The sequence below is a fragment of the Heliangelus exortis genome, chromosome 27 (assembly GCF_036169615.1).
Source record: "Heliangelus exortis chromosome 27, bHelExo1.hap1, whole genome shotgun sequence".
NCBI lineage: Eukaryota > Metazoa > Chordata > Aves > Apodiformes > Trochilidae > Heliangelus > Heliangelus exortis.
Window position 1 is genome coordinate 2063488 of NC_092448.1, and position 16032 is coordinate 2079519.

General features: G+C 57.3%; 1 protein-coding gene across 1 annotated transcript in view; it reads right to left on the reverse strand.

Annotated features, from left to right (window-relative positions):
- MEF2D (myocyte enhancer factor 2D) overlaps window positions 1–10886 on the reverse strand; it is a 76406-nt gene extending 65520 nt beyond the window's left edge. Inside the window, 2 exon segments of the mRNA XM_071726948.1 lie at window positions 165–227; window positions 10733–10886. The gene's annotated coding sequence lies outside the window, so the exon portion shown is untranslated.
- Window positions 10887–16032: the final 5146 nt, after the last annotated feature.

The window sequence follows — 16032 nt, forward strand, 5'->3', positions numbered from 1 at the left end:
CCCCCAACACCAGCAGATTTTGGCCCCCCCATCCCTGCCAGCACTGCCGATGGTTTTCCAAAAATTAAAAAAAAAATTCCAAAAATTAAATCAATTCCCTCCCCTTCCCCTCCCCCCCCAGCAGAAAATGGCACAGAGGGGTCTGGAGAGTGTTGCAAACTTACTGTAGGAAATTGTCCACTCGGCTCCCACTCCTTGTCCCTACTGGTGGGAAAGTCTATAAATCTCTAATGAAGGGGAAAAAAAAAAAAAAAAAAAAAAAAAAGAAAAATATAAAAAAATAATTTAAAAAAAATTCCCCTCCCATTTTATTCCATCTCTCTCCCCCCTCCAAAGGATTGCGAAACTGAGAGGGCAGCCCAGGCTTGGAACTGCAGCATTTCTGAGTTCCTACAGAGTCTGGGCTGCCTGCCACCAGCAACAGAGGCTCTGGGGGTGTGGAAAAAAAGGGAAAAAAAAAAAAAGGAGGAGAGAAAAAAAAAAATTTAGAAGAAAAAAACCAACCCGCTCCTGTTTATTCTGGGGGATGAGAGAGAAAACTTGCAGAGCATCAACCAGGGAGGGGGGACACGCCAGGGCTCTGGGGTTCTGTGTGCTTGGTACTAGGGAAGAATTTGGGTTAAAAAGGCTGGGTTTGGGCTGGGCAGAGTGATGCTCTTGGCCAAGCAAAAACGGGGGGTGCAGGATGGGCAGAGCCACCTCAGGAAGCACCCATGGGTGCTCTGCCCCTGGAATTACCCAAGAGAGGCTGGAAGAAAAGCCTGCTCCAGCCATGACCCAGATTCCCCTTCAGCCTGATCCCTCACTGAAGTCATAATCCTTGCAGGGCTTCTGGTCCTTGCTTTTGGTTTTTTTGTTTGGTTTTTGGGGTTTTTTTTATTTATTTAATTAATTTTTTAAAAAATTTTTTTTGTTGTTAAATACATCCCTGCACATCGCCATGGCGATGAGGGTGATGCTGTCATCTCAGCATTAGAGACTTCAGGCTGAGAACAGGAGGGAGAGGGTGGCTGAAATATGGAAGAGCTGCACTGGTAATGTATTTAGGGAAAAAGAATTTTTTCAAAGTAAATTCTTTTTTTTTTTTAATTTAAAAAAAAAAAAAAACAACAAAAAACCAACCAAGGCAGCTCCTCAGCTTCATCGTCGGCCACCGAGGAGCTGAAGAGATGCAGGGGATGGGGGGGCAGCTCCTGTCCCTGCTCTGGGGCATCATTTGGGGCAGGAGCCCCCCTGGACACGGCTGCTCCACCCCACAGGGTTTGGGAGGATGCAAAATGCCACCTCCCCAGGACAAAGGGACAAATCTCAAAGTCCCTCCCCAGGGCCCCAGAGCAGGGCTGAGCTCTGCCCATCACCAGGCAGAGACAAAACCTTGGCCAAGCAGCTTTATTTTCCTTTATTTTCCACCAGTTTTCCTTTTCCCTTTGCTCTGCCCAGGTCAGGTCCTGCTGCCATCCCCTGACCAAGGGGACGCAGGAGGTCCTGAGCTCCTGGGTGATTCCCAGCAGGAGAAAAAAACACAATTCCAGGTTTTTTGCAAGCTCCCTCTGGCTGCTCCTGGTGCCACCTTCTCACAAGAGCCCTCAGGGTGATTTCAGGAAGCTTTCAGGCTGCAAGGGATGAACCAGGACCCTCCAAACCCCAAGAGCCTGAACTTTTCCCACAGCACAGAAAGAGGAAAAACTGCACCAGCAGAACCTACACCACTTTTAACCACATTTCCACCTCCCCCCAGCTCCCTTCCCACCCCAATACCCACTGTGACAAACAATTTCCAAAATAAAATAAACCTGCACACAACCACCCCTGCTGGGACCCCCATGAGGGACAGGGGCTGGCAGGAGGCTCCTGGGGTCCCAGAGGATCCCAGAAAGCCCCCAGGGAAACCTCAGCCCACCCCACACTCGCCCTTTGAGTGGGTGGGAAGAGTCTGGTTGGGTGCAGAGCACCCAGCACCTCTCAAGAGTGGGAGAAAAAACCCAGAGGACAAAACTCAAGTCCCCATCACATGAAAAGCAGCACTGGTCCCATGCTGGAGCAGCCACAGTGCCTGGAACAGAGGCCAAAGTGGGAATACTGGGTGGGCAGTGGGGTGCTGGGATAAAAGGGTCCTTAAGAAGGTAAATACTTGGGGGGGGGGAAAAAATCACAGAAGTCAGGATGTCACATTGTAAGACTGAGAAATCATCAACCCGTGGAATGGTTTGGGTTGGAGGGACTTTAAAGATCACTTAGCTCCAACCCATGGGCAGGGACCCCTCCCACAGCCCAGGGGGCTCCAAGCCCCATCCAACCTCCAACATTCCCAGGGATGGGGCAGCCACAGCTTCTGGGGGTGACCTGGGGCTCAGCACCCTCACCCCAAAGAATTTCTCCCTCCCTCCCTCCCCAAGATCTCCTCTCCATCTCCCCTCTCCCAGCTGGAAACCCTTCCCCTTCATCCCATCCCTCCAGGCCCTTGTCCCAAGTCCCTCCCCAACTTTCCTGGAGCCCTTCAGGCACTGGGAGGTGCTCTGAGGTCTCCCCAGAACCTTCTCTTCTCCAGCCTGAACACCCCCAACTCTCTCCCCCTGGCTCCAGAGCTGTTCCAGCCCTCCCAGCAGCTCCTCTGGATGCTCCCATCATGGGGCAGTGGGTGTTGGACACCACCCATTGGACCCCACGCTGGGGTTTCCAACCCTTCCGAGTGCAACATCCCACCAGCCCCTCAGAGGCTGCAAAACCTCAGGGTGGGGAGAGAAAAAAAAAAATAAATCAGAGCATTTTGCTTCAGTTGCCAAAGAGGAGCCATCAGCCTTGGGGTCTGACCTGCCAGCCCTGGAGCTACTGGGGTTGCTTTCAGCCATGCCCTCAGCTCCAGATTTAGCCTCCAAGGCATTTCTCTTCCAGAAGCTAAAAAAAAAAAAAGCTGCATTTGCATAAGAAAAAGACCCCGGGTTCTGTGTAGCATGGCAGGGAGGTGGCATGCAAAGCAGCTTCCCCCCCCCTGGCAGAAGGCACTGAAGGTCACCCCAGCTGATGCTGAGCTGAAAAGGCTGAAAAGGAGAAGAGAGGAACATCTTCCCTTAGAGGAAACCTCTCCCCAACCTTCCCAATCCCACACTGCCCCATCAGAGCCAGGAGGGAAATTCTGCTCCCTAAAGCCCAGGCTTGGGAAGGAACTTGAGGGTAATTAATAAATTAAAGATGGGTTTGTTCCAAAACTCTCTTTTTGAGTTGCAACCAGAGCTCTTCTCAACATTTCCTCTCCTGGGGGCCCTGAACATGCAGCTCTGTCCCCCTTGGGCAGGTTGCTTGGACCCCTTGGTCCAAAGGTGGTTCCCAGCACCCCAAAAAAAAAACCCCAGGAAAAGGAGGATGTGGCAGCTCCCACCACCCCAGCACCCACATCACTGCTTTGGGACAGGGTCCCTTGGCCAAGGGGTGCCACCCACCTCCCCATCTCCCTCCACCACGGTGCCAAAACCCCTTTTGCCCCATCAAAACCCAAAAAAACAGAGGGGGATGGCACCATCCCCCCAAAAAAAACCTCGGGGCACCCAATGTCACCCTAAACAAAGTCACCCCGGGCAAGCAAACGTTGTCTCTGCTGGGAGGATTGATGGAAGGAGCAAGAAGCAGCAGAAGCAGCCACCAGCTGCCACGGGAAGAGCTTTGGCTGCCTTCTCCCCCAGCATCTTGCTCCAACCATTTGTTCTGCTTCTATTTTGGAAAACTGGGAAGGGGGGTAGGGGGGTGGACTCTGCAGCACCCAACCTCCCCAGAGCCAAAGGAGGAGAGAGATTTCTGCAAAGAGGTGATGCCTGCTCCACACCCCACCCTGCAGCATCACCAGGCCTGGAGAGGTGGGAGATTTCCCAGCAGGGACACGGGGGAAGCAGGGAAGGTTGGGGATGGATCCAGGATGGATCCCTGGAAGCCAGGAGATAGATGTGGAGCCAGATGTCTGACACCTCGGGGAGAGCATCACCCATGGGAGACTCTTGGCCTGCCTGGAAGCCAGGAGGTCCCAGAATCAGAGGATGAGCCAGGTTGGGAAGCACCTCTGGGATCATCAAATCCAACCCTGGATCCACTCCCAGCCCCACATTCAGTCTCTTCTTAAAAACCTCCAGGGATGGAGAATCCACCCCCTCTCTGGGCAGCCCATTCCAGTGCCTGATCACCCTCTCTCTATAAAGAATTTTTTCCTAATTTCCTAAACCTCCCCTGGCAGAGCTGAAGCCTCTTGTCTGCCTGATGGGACCAGATGTCTGACACCTTGGGGACAGCATCACCCATGGGAGACTCCTGGTTGCTGGACCCCAAACCCTGCTCAGAGACCACCAGGGGGGTCCAGGCACCCAGAGACCCCACCACCCGTGACCCCCGAGTGCTGCTCCTCACCAGAATCCTGGGCTGAAAATTGCCCCCCCCCTGAGCCATCCAGGATTTCCACCCCAGGTTTCCATTTGTTGGAACCAATTTGCTGCCAAAATCCCAGCTCCCTAAAAGGGTGAAATCTCCTCTCAAGCTGCCGGGCAGGGAGAGGGGGCAATGCCAGGTTTGGAAAAAACTCCTGATTTTTCACTCCAGCCGGGGGGAGAGAGTTGGGGGTGTTCAGGCTGGAGAAGAGAAGGTTCTGGGGAGACCTCAGAGCACCTTCCAGTGCCTGAAGGGATCCAGGAAAGCTGGGGAGGGACTTGGGACAAGGGCCTGGAGGGATGGGATGAGGGGGAAGGGTTTCCAGCTGCAAGAGGGGAGATGGAGAGGAGATCTTGGGGAGGGAGGGAGGGAGAAATTCTTTGGGGTGAGGGTGCTGAGCCCCAGGTCACCCCCAGAAGCTGTGGCTGCCCCATCCCTGGGAATGTTGGAGCTTGGATGGGGCTTGGAGCCCCCTGGGCTGGGGGAGGGGTCCCTGCCCATGGCAGGGGGGGCACTGGGGAGGATTTAAGGTCCCTCCATCCCAGGATTCTGTGATGAATTCCCATTCCCTCGTTCAGCTGAGCAGCACCAGCCTGGAGGTACCAGAGGAGACCTCAGCCCAGGGACAGTCACTGTCCCCAGCAAGGGGACAAGGCAAAGGTTGTTCCTCACACCTCAGCTCCACAGGGACATTTGTCACCATTTTTAGCCAGCTCAGCCACCTCTGGTGCCACCAACACTGAGACCTCAGCCCTGGAGGGGACAGGATGGGTTCAGGGGCTGCACTGGGGAAATTAAAAAAAAAAAAAAAAAAAAAAAAAAAAAAAATCATCTGGATGGTCTAAATACCTCACCTACTTTTTTAATTATTATTTATTTAAAATTTTTGTCTGCCCTGCCAGTAGAAACTCCTGCTGCAGCACCATGCTCAGGGTGGGGGAGGGATTTCAGGTTTTACAACCCAAAAATTCCAGACAGAAACCCAGAAACACTGCCAGTTTTTTGCTAAAATCAACTCCTTCGTCCAACTTATTTAATTTAACCTATTTACTTTCTTTAAGATCAATGCAGTCTTTTTTAACAAAACCCCTTTTTTTTTTTCACACTCCCCCCCCCCAGATTTTGCCTGCTTTTGTAGGAAACTCTCACTGACCCCACAAACATCAGAAAATGAGGAAAACCAACCCAAACCAATCTGACCCCACAAATATTCCCAACCTACAGGACATGGGATATGTTCCTGGGTATTTGTCTCTGTGGCACCTACCAATTTTTCCCTGAAGTCTTCCAATAATTGGAAAGGAAAAAGCATCTTTAAAAATAAAATTAAAAAACAAAGATTTAAATTCATCTTCAAAATAAGAAAGAAAAGGGGAGAAAAAATGCTTTCTAAAGGGATGGAAAAAAGTCCTATTTTCCCAAAAGGCACTTCCATGTCCAAAGAAGAGGTGACAGGCCCAGGGGGGGACATCAGGGCCCCAGGTGCTGCCTTCCAAATCTTTTTTTTTTTTTCAAATATAAAAATTCAGCTTTGCCTGCCTGCTTCCCACCCCCCCAAAAAAAAAAAATTAAAAATCAGGAGGTCCCCCAGCACCCTGACTCCCACCCACACCCCCAGCCACGGGGGGAAGGGGGGGGGGGCAATGGGAGCCACCTCCTCCTGGAAGTGGTTTTGGGTTTGCACCGGCTCTTGCTGGAAGCTTTCTGAAGTTCTGGAGGAGAGAAATGTTTTCCTCCTCCTCCTTGCCCCAAAATAGGGCATTTAATGACCACCTTCCCAACCCCAACCCAACGCTGACTCAAGGCAGGAGGTGGCAACGCTTCAACCCAGTGGAAGCCCTCGCACGGCTTTGACCTTGAGCTCTTGATGCCAGCAGGACCCAAGCAAGGTGGGGGCAAGGTCAGCGTGGATGGGAAGCCCCCAGCTCCCTCCTTTTTGCCTTTCAATTAACCCTTTTTTTTTAATTAAAGCAAGAAGGGGCAGGAGGCGGGCGCCGCCGAGCCCCTCGGTGTGCGGGCAGCAAGGGGGAGAAAAACCCCAGTGGTTAATTGCAGGGTGGGAAATAATCCATCCTCCTCGGGATGGGAGGAAATGGGTGGCCCTGGAAGGGGCCAGTCCAGCTCCTCGAGGTGACCACAGTGGCTCCTGGGTGGTGGCTGCTGGAGCCTGACACAACCCAACGTGGCCATCACCCTGCCCTACCCACCCATCCGCGGTTTCTGCCGATTCGGGATTCATTTGGGCAGGGAAGGAAAGGTGGGAAGGCTCCCCGTGGGGACTGGAGGGGCACAAGGACATTTAGAACCCAACTGGGTGGCACCCAGCACCCAGGGATTGGAGCCCAGCAGCCAAGCACAACCAGGACACGTCACCACAAGTGGCAAAAAGGACCCCGGCAGCAAGGAACCACAGCTCACCCATCCCAACCAGACAGAGGGAAAGGGGCCCCAAGAGCTTGGGAACTGGGGAGCAGCTGCTGCACCCCCCACCCGTGGTGCAAACCACAGAAAAAAACAGGACAAACTTCCCCCCCCAAAAGAAAAAAACCTCCCAGCGCGGCTCGAAGGCTCCACTCCCCCCATCTTTGTAGCCACCACTTGAAATCGTACAGCCCACCCTCCTCAAAAAAAAGAAATTGCTCCAAATTGATTTCCCACGTATTTAACAAGCCCTGGCTCCATGTGGGATCCTTGATAAATAAAAAAATAAAATAATAAAAAAATATATATATTAAAGGCTGCAAGCTCTTGTCCGTTTTTCGAGCGGTGGGGAGCTCCAGCGGGGAGGCACCAGGAGCAAGGGAAAAGGGAAAAATTAAATAAAAAAAAACCCCACAAGCAAAGCAAACTGGAGTGCAAGATGAAAAGCGACAGATCTGTAGAGGTAGAGCTGCTGGCAGGCAGACGGCCAGATCCATCTTGAAAGCAAAAGCAAACTGCTGCTCAAACAAGGCAGAGGGAAAAACCTTGAGGTCTTCCGGCACTGCCTAAGCTCTGATCAAACAAAATTATTAACAAATTTCAGCTTTTTTTTTTGTTGTTGTTGTTGCAAGCGTCGCTAATTAAAGGAGGAAAAAAAAATAAAAGAAAGCAAAATAATATTAAAAATAATATTAAATAGAAAATTAAAACCTGACCCTGAAGGGTCCAGGAGATGGGAACGTAACAAACTGGGCTTGATGCATCCCGTGGCCCTGCCACCACTTGGAGGGTGAGTGTGGCCGTGGGCACCCGGCCTGGCCACGGGTTTCCGTGCCTCTCCTTCCTCCCCAGCCTTCCTCCTCCTCCTCCTCTTGCCCCTGCTCTGACTCAATTTTTGCTCTCCCCCCCTCCCCGTCCCTTCCCGGGGGCAGGACTGTCAGATGCGATAGAGTCACCTCTGAACTCCAGCCGGCTCCAGCCTCCAGGAACTGCCAGAAAAGCTGGAAAAATAGGAAAAAAGTCTCCGGGCCGAGGAACTCGCCCTCCCAACAGATGGGATGGCCACAGGGCAAGGCAGAGGGGGATATTTTTAGCTCCGGTTACAGATGGGGAAGTCCGAGCCGGCGTCTACACGGCAGCCCCTGCTCGCCCGCTCCGGGGCCACCTCCAATGTGCTCCCGGCTACTAACAGGATTTAACGGGATGCTTCCTGCTCACTTCCCAAGCCTCAGGCATCGCCTGCCCGGGAAGCTCTGCACGAGCCACCCGGTGATCCAGAAAAGCGGGGATGCTGGCAGGGACACGCCGTGTCCCCATGTCCCTTCCCCAAAATGAGCCGCATCCCAAGGCGGGTCCCCTCCAGCCTGACCTCTGCCTTGGAAAAATAGGAGGGAAAAGCCATTTCTGGCTCTCTGACGGTTTTTTTTTGAAGGTTTAACCAGCTCGCCCAGGCTCACAGTGGCAGAGCCCTCCCCTCCTGCTCAAGGCCCTCCTGGTGGCATCACCCCCATTGCTGGTTTTGCATCTTTCCTCCACTGCTGGAATCACCCAGGGCCTGCACCAGCACGGCCACCTCCCTGCCCAGCAGCTCCCAGCACACCCCAGTACCATGGCACCGGGGTCCTGCTCCCCAGTTTTTGTGTCTGACACTTTGGGCTTTGTTCTCCCTCGCACAAAAGCCGCCGGCGCCGCTGGCCTGGCAGCACGGAGGGACCTCGAAGTGCATGTGCTTTATGACCATATTTAGGCTCCTTGACGTTGCCAGAGTGGCAGTGAAGGGCCCCGGCGTTAAATGAGAATCAGACCCCACTTGTTTCACTTGGCAGCCTGGGAAAAATCCACCCTGGAGACTCCAGCACCATCCCTGCCTCCACCCTGCCCACGCGGGGACGGGATAATTCACAGCAGTCCCCCACGGCCAGACTCCCCGAGCAGAGCTGACAGCCCCAGGAGGAGGGGACAGGGGAGGACAGGGGGGAAATTAACCCCACGAACCACCACCCTGCTCTCCGGAGCAAGACAGAAGCCTGGGGAAGCAAAGGGACTTGCCCAAGGTCACCCCCTGACAACACCAGCACTTCCCAAGGTCCCCAGAGCCCCCACAGGACCGAGGACACGCGGGGATGTGACCACCCGGGGATGCGACCACCCAAGGCGAGGAGCCCCCTCAGTCTGGGGGGGAACCACGGGGGGAGTGGGAGCACGGAGCCAGCAGATGGATCCTCCAACACCCACCCCTTAAATCCCCGCCGTGGCGGCACCAGTGAAACCCAAGTGGTGGCCCCCAGAGCTCGGAGGCCACAGGGCCACCTGCTCCAAACCCGGCACAACTGCGGCTGCCTCAGCCTGGCAAAGCCACGACAACTGCAGGGGCTGAAGGGCAAAGTTGGGAGGGGAGGAAAGGAGAAGCCACGGGGCCTTTCCTGAGGTCCGTGACCTTCAGGAGCCCCCGGGCAGGGCAGGCAGCTCAGGCTGAGCTCCCAGGGGACACACGGGCGCTGCCTCAGCTGGGGTGACCGCTACCAAACCAGCCCAGGGAAGGAAAAAAAAAAAATCCAGAATAAGCCTTACCTACAGCCAAACCCCACGGCGGGGATGAGAGGATGCAGCTGCCTCAGTGTCCCTGTCACACGGAGTCAGGCACAGCCCTGTCCCCACCAGCACTGTGCTTGGCTGCCCTGGGACAGGGGTTTAGGAGAAACTCCCCCCCCTTGGGGGAGGAACCCCAGGCCCCAAATCCACGTGGAGCTGCTTCACTGCAGAAGAAGCTTGGGAGCAGCAGGATCAGCCCAAACCCAGCCAGGGGGAAATGGGCAGAGGGGCTGGGGGAGCTCACACTGGTTTGTGCTCCACTCACCCCCATCTGCCTCCCTGCCCAGACCCCTGCCCACAACTGGGGGGGGGGGACCCTGAGAAAAATGTGTGGCAGCTCCCAACAGCCAGCAAGGATGAGAGCTTGGGGGAGGGGGAAGGGGGGACACCCAAGGGGTGCAAGGGAAGAGGGGTGTCTGTGTGTCTGAGTGTGTGTGTGTGCTGCAAGGGGACGGGGGACGGGGGGGGGGGGCAGAATAATATAAATAAAAAAAGCCAGCAACAAAGCCAAGGGGCGAGCTGCAGGGAAGCAGATAAGCTGCTGGCAAACAGGCGTTACAGATCCTAACCAGCCCCCAGCTGCCGGGACACCCTGTCCCCCATGTCCCCCATGTCCCCCTCCTCGGACTGCCACGCCGAGGAAATGCTCATCCTGCCAGGGAGGCCCCTAAAGGGCTGGGGGGGATGGGGGGGGGGCCGGGGGCTTTGCCCCCACCGCGGCACCTCGCTCCGGGTCGCTGTCAAATGGCAGCCACGGTGCTGTGTCCCCAGTGTCGCCTGTGTCCCCACTGCCACCACCGGCCCCGAGGAACAAACAATCACAGCTGTCAGCTCCCGAGCCGGCACCCGGCCAAGGCGCTGAGGCTCCGGGACTCATTTTACCTCCAGCTCTCCAAAAAGCTGCTCACGCCAATCAAACTCCGGCCCCTCAACCCCCCCCCCCCCCCAACCCACCGGCACCCCCAGCTTCGCTGGTGGCCCCCTCCTCCCCCCCCCCCTACAGCACCCTAAGCATCACCCCACATCCCCAGAGGGGTGAAGCACCCCCCAAAAGCTGCCGGGCCGCCCCTACCTCCCCCTCCGTCCCACGGGGGTGGCCGGGGGCTCGCGGCTGGGCTTGGGGACTGTCACCGCGGGGGTCCCCGGGGGGGGGAGGGGGTGATGTAGCCCCAAAGTGGGGTGAGCACCCCGCTGTGCTGCTTCGCACCCCCACACCCCCATCAGCAGCACCCAGAGGAAACCATCAGCGACGCAGCCAGCACACGCGTGTCCGTCCCCCCCCCCACTCCCCGCGTCCCCCTCCCCATCTCACCTGTCCCCCCGCAGAGCCCAGGACGAGGAGGCGACGCCGCTTCCCCCTCTCCTCCCTTCTCCCTCCTTCACCTCTTCACCATTTTGGTGACGGGTTTGTTTTGAAGCGGCGGCAGCGGGGGGGGGGGACAAGAGGGGGGGTGAAGGGGGGAGGATGTGCTCTGCTCTCCGCCCCCGCCGGCTGCGCGCTCCGGCCGCGCTCCACCGCCCATCCCCTCCGCCTCGGGGCGGCACCGCGCACCGGGGGAGGGGGTTGGGGAATGGAGGGGGGGCTAGCAGAGGGGGGGCCCCCCACCATAAACACACACACACAGACCGAGCACCCAACGACGGGCGGGGCGGGCGCTGCCGGTCTCTCGGAAGTAATCGCGAAGACGTTAAAAAAAAAAATAAAATTAAATTAAAAAAAAGCAAATACAACAATTTAAAGAAAAAAAAATAAACACCCCAACGTTAAAAATAATATGTAAAAAAAATTTAAAGGCGCGATAGAAGGAGGGGACACCCACCTTGAGCGGGGCGCGGAGCCCAGCCGCCTGCCCGGGCTGCCGCGGAGCCGGCGGGAGCGACCATGGCCGGGCCGGCCCAGCCCCGCGTCAGACGCGGCGCAGAGCGGGAGCCAATGGCCGAGGAGGCGCGGAGGAAGCGGAGAGGGAGAGGGCAGAGCCGGGAATGGGCGGGGGGCGTTGGGCGGAGAGGAGGGGGAGAGGGGAGAGGGTTGGGGGGTGGGGGGGATAGGGTTGGGGGGTTGGGGGCAGGAGGTTGGGGTGGGGGGGATAGGGATGGGGGGGAATAGGGATGGGGGCTTGCGGGGGGAGTTAGGGATAGGGGGGTTAGAGCCGGGGGGGGGGTTAGGAACGGGGGGGTTAGGGATGTGGGGGGTTTAGGGACGGGGGGAGGCGTAGGGACGGGGGTTGGACGCGGTTAGGGTTGGGGGGGTTAGGGATGGGGGGGGGAATTGGGATGGGGGGTTTAGGGATGGGGGGTTGGGGGAGGGGATTGGGATGGGAGGTTTAGATATGGGGGGTTGGGGGGGGTTAGGGATGGGGGGCTAGGGTGGGGGGTTAGAGCAGAGGGGGTTAGGAATGGGGTGGGGGGTTGGGTATAGGGGGTTAGGGATGGAGGGGATAGGGCAGAGGGGGTTTAGGGACAGGGGGGCTAGGGACAGGGGGTTAGGGGTGGGGGGGTTAGGGACAGGAGGTTGGGAGGGTTAGGGACGGGGATTGGAGGGATGGAGGGGTTAGGGATTGAGGGGTTGGGGGGGGCTAGGGTTGGGGGCTTAGGGACTGAGGGGCTGTGGGGGGCGGGGGGGGTTGGGATGAGGGGTTTAGGGACAGGGGTTTAGAGCCGGGTCTGGGGGGTGCAGAACAGGGAAGAGAGCTGGGGGGGAAGAGCCAGAGCTAGGGGGGCAGCAGGGGGAAGAGTTGAGGGGGGGCAGAGGAGGGGGGATGGGGATATAGGGGGGAGAGCTGAGGGGAGCAAGGGGCAGAGCTGGGACTGGGGGCGAGGCAGGGGGGGTGAGCTGGGGGGGGGCAGAGGGGGAGAGCTGGGAGACTTGGGGGGGGGTGAGGGGAGCAGAGCTGGGGGACTCGGGGGGAGCAGAATGGGGCTCAGGGGGGCAGGGCCGGCTTGGGGGGGAGAGACGGGGGAATTAGGGAGTGGGAAGGGATGGGATGGAGGGGGCGGAGACCTGGCTGGGAGGGGAGATCTGGGGGTGGGGGGGGCGGAGGTGAGGGGGAGCTCGGGGGGGGGACAAGTCAGGGGAACAGAGTGGGGGGAGTGGGGGAGGGGGGGGAGAAGACATGGGGCTGGGGTGAGGGAGGGCAAAGCCTGGGCTGGGGGGAAAGGAGTCAGGGCTGGGGTTGGGGACAGAGCCGGGGCTGAAGGGGAAAAAGCCATGACCCCCTCCCCCTGCCCCCCCCGCAGAGTCACAGCCCCACTCGTGCTGGGACTTCTCCACGGTACTTCCCCCCCGGGCAGCCCCCCAGCACGGCCGGAGCAGCCCCCCGGGGGGATGGGGTTTTGCCCGGAGCCCCAGCAGGGGGGACCGAGCACAGGGCAGTGGGGTCGGAGTGGTTCAGATGTCACTGTCCCAGCCCTGGAACCCAGGCTCAGGACACCTTGGTCACCCCTCGCCCTGGGGAAGGGGCTGGTTCTGCTCCAGGGGTGCTGGATCCAGGTCCTGAGGGCCGGGACCACGCCGAGCACACAGCTCATTGTGTTCCCTGTCCTAAACTCCTCCTGTAGCTACAACCCCAGAAACTGCTCTGTGGTTACCCTCCAGAAATCCAACCTGTTGAGCAATGACTCCCAGTGACAGCTGGGGGCTGGGGATTGCAGCAGGACACTTTTTTTTTTTTTTTTTTTTTTTTATTATTAATATTATTATTATTTTAGGGGCTTGGGACCTGGTGCTGTCTCCATCTCACCTGGTGTCACCCATGGGTGCTGGCTGTGGATGTGCATGGGGTTGGTGACTGGAAGGATGCAACCCTGAGGGTCACCTCAGGTCCTGCTCCACGTGCTCCCCTGTGCCACAGAAAGCAGCAGGAACAAAAACCAAAGTGGATCAAGCTCATGCCATGGTTGGAGATGTTTCCTGGGTCCCCCCCTGAGCAGGGGATGTGCATCCCACCTTCCCATCCAGGCAGTGTGGGGCTGGCACCCCCCTGGTGCCCCAGGGGACAGCGGTGCCCAAGTGATGCCACACACAAAGCCACGAGGGGCTGGGGACAAGGATGTCCCACCCCAGTTGGGAGCACAGAGCCCATGGGTGCTCCCAAGCATCCCTGGGGCACAAAAACACCCGTGGGGGAGTTGCCTTTGGATTTTTACCAAAATGCAGCAGCACGGGGTCCCCCAGCACCAGCCTTCTGGCTTCCCCATGGCACAGGGAAAAAAACCAAAAAAAAACCAGTTCCCACCCCAAAGGTTAAGGGTGAATTTGGGAATGTGGGTCCCCTGGGGGTGCTCCTGGCACTCAGCTCTTCCTCCATCCCCATCCCGTGCTGGGAGAGCAGCGAGAGGTTCCCTGGTGCTGGTGACTCAGAGCAGGGGAAGGTTTTGCAACAGGCAGGGAGTGGGAGGAGGTTCAGCGGATGCCTGGGAAGTAGGTGGTGAATTCTGGGATTTATCCAAGGTGTGCGGGGGGCCAGGCTGGAAGGCAGGGAGCGAATGGCAGGGGGAGCTGGGCCAGGGGTCCTGCTCTGTGCCCCCCCAGGGATGCTCAGGGTTGGGATGGGCTTTCTGGCTCGCTCCACCTTTCCCTGTGTTAATTTGGGACAATTTGGGCAATTAAAGACACAAATTGCTCCGTTAGGGATGGATCTGACCCCAGTGTCACTGGTGGCATGGGCACCACTTCCATTGTCCCTCTGGCTCAGTGACACACTTCCCTTCTGGCTCCTTCCCCCATCAAAATACATATTTCTAGTGGACTTTTCAGCGTGTTTGGCTTTTTGGGGCTGTTTGTTGTCAGTTAGTTAGTTTGTTATATTTATTGTTAGAAATCGGACTATTTTTAGCAGGCTGTTGGTTTAGATAGAGATGGGATTAGTCATCTCACCAAGAGCTGTTTGCTGTCTCTCCTCAAGGATTCTCTGGGGTTTGTTTTCCAATCAACTGAGCTCATGGATCCAAAGAAATAAAAAATAAAAATAGTCATAATGAAGCGCAGCAGCCGAGCTCCAGTGCCTCTCCACGAGCTCCAGGAGGTGGAAACCAGGGCAGGATCCAACCCAGGATATTTATGAGACGAAGACGAGAACATTACTATGAACCTCAAAGTATTTTGGAAAGTCAGTTTGAGCTCTTTTTTATTATTATGACTTTTTTTTTTTTTTTTTTTTTTTCCCCTCTTGGGAACCAAATGCTGAGTAACTCCCTTCCCACAGCAGGCTGGGGGCTCTCTACAGCTGGGACACAGCCTCTTGACACTGGAAATGGTTTCTCTTGCCCTCTGCCAGTGGGGAACCAGCTCTTCCACGGGATGCAGCCACCTCCATCCTCAGGCTGGTGATGCCAAAAACCTCAAGTGTGGAAAATGTTTCCTCCTTGCCCTGCACCAGGGGGGGAGAGGAGCTGGCTCAGGGTTGCTTTCAAAGGCAAGAAGCTCTCCTTGCTGGGATGTTTGGTCCCTTCTCTGCCACCCTTCCGACCTCTGAGCTGAGCAGGGTGGAGGCTGAAGGGAAGGGGGTCAGGCTCTGCTTCCAAGGAACAAGGGATGGGACAAGAGGAACGGCCTCAAGCTGTGCCAGGGGAAGCTTAGAATGGAGCTTGGGAACAATTTTTTCCCTGGAAAGGGTTGTCAGGGCCTGGCCCTGGTTCCCATCATCCCTGGAGGGGTTTCAGAGCCCTGGAGATGTGGGGATGAGGGACAGGGGGGGAGGGTGGGGACTGGGCAGGGATGGGGGAAGGGTTGGGCTGGCTGATCTGAAAGGTTTTTTCCAACCCAAACCATTCCAAGATTCCTTAAAAAAAGATTAGAGCAAGATGCAAGGAGGCATCGAAGTCTGCAGCAGGGAGGTGCCACCACCAGCACCTTGGGGTGCTGCAGAGCTGAAAGCAATGAAGGGGGGACACGGGTCCCCCACCAGCCCTGGGTCACCCGGACCCTGACCCCGGGGCTGTGTGGCCCCGTCCCCAGCAGGGACAGCAGGGACAGGATCCAGGGCTGTGCCAGGAGATTCATTCCAGGTTAAATCCAGGAGCTCCTGGTCACCCTCTGGAGAGCCCCTGGGGTCCCTGCCAGCTCCACTCCCTGTGGCACCCACGATGTGCCAGGGCAGGGTGACATTCCCAGGGGTGGGTGACATGCCCAGAGGAGGGTGACGGTGACATACCCGGGGTGGGTGACATACCCAAGGGAGGGTGGCAGACCCAGGGGAGGGTGACATGGCCGGGGGAGGGTGACATGGCCAGGGCAGGGTGAGGAGTGGTGCAGAGACTCACAGGGGGTGGCTGGGGGGGAGGAGATGACAAGGGTGGCACACGTGCGGTGACAACTCCGGGAGGGGACATACAGCATCGTCACCTTCACGTGCCCCCCCCGAACCCCCCCGACCCCGGGGATTATTTACCCTGGCAGCTGGCGGGGGCCCCAGTATTTAGGGGGGGGGGGGAAGGAGGGGGGGGGGAGGGGACACAAATAACCTCGCACGGAGCCGAACCGCGACGATGCACCCCGGGGACCCTGCGGGTGACATCTTCCCCCTTATGTCCCAGCCCTGTACCACCCCCCCCACCCCGCTCATCCCCCCCTCCCCATCCCCTCCTCCCAGCCCTCCCTCCCTCTCCCAGTCT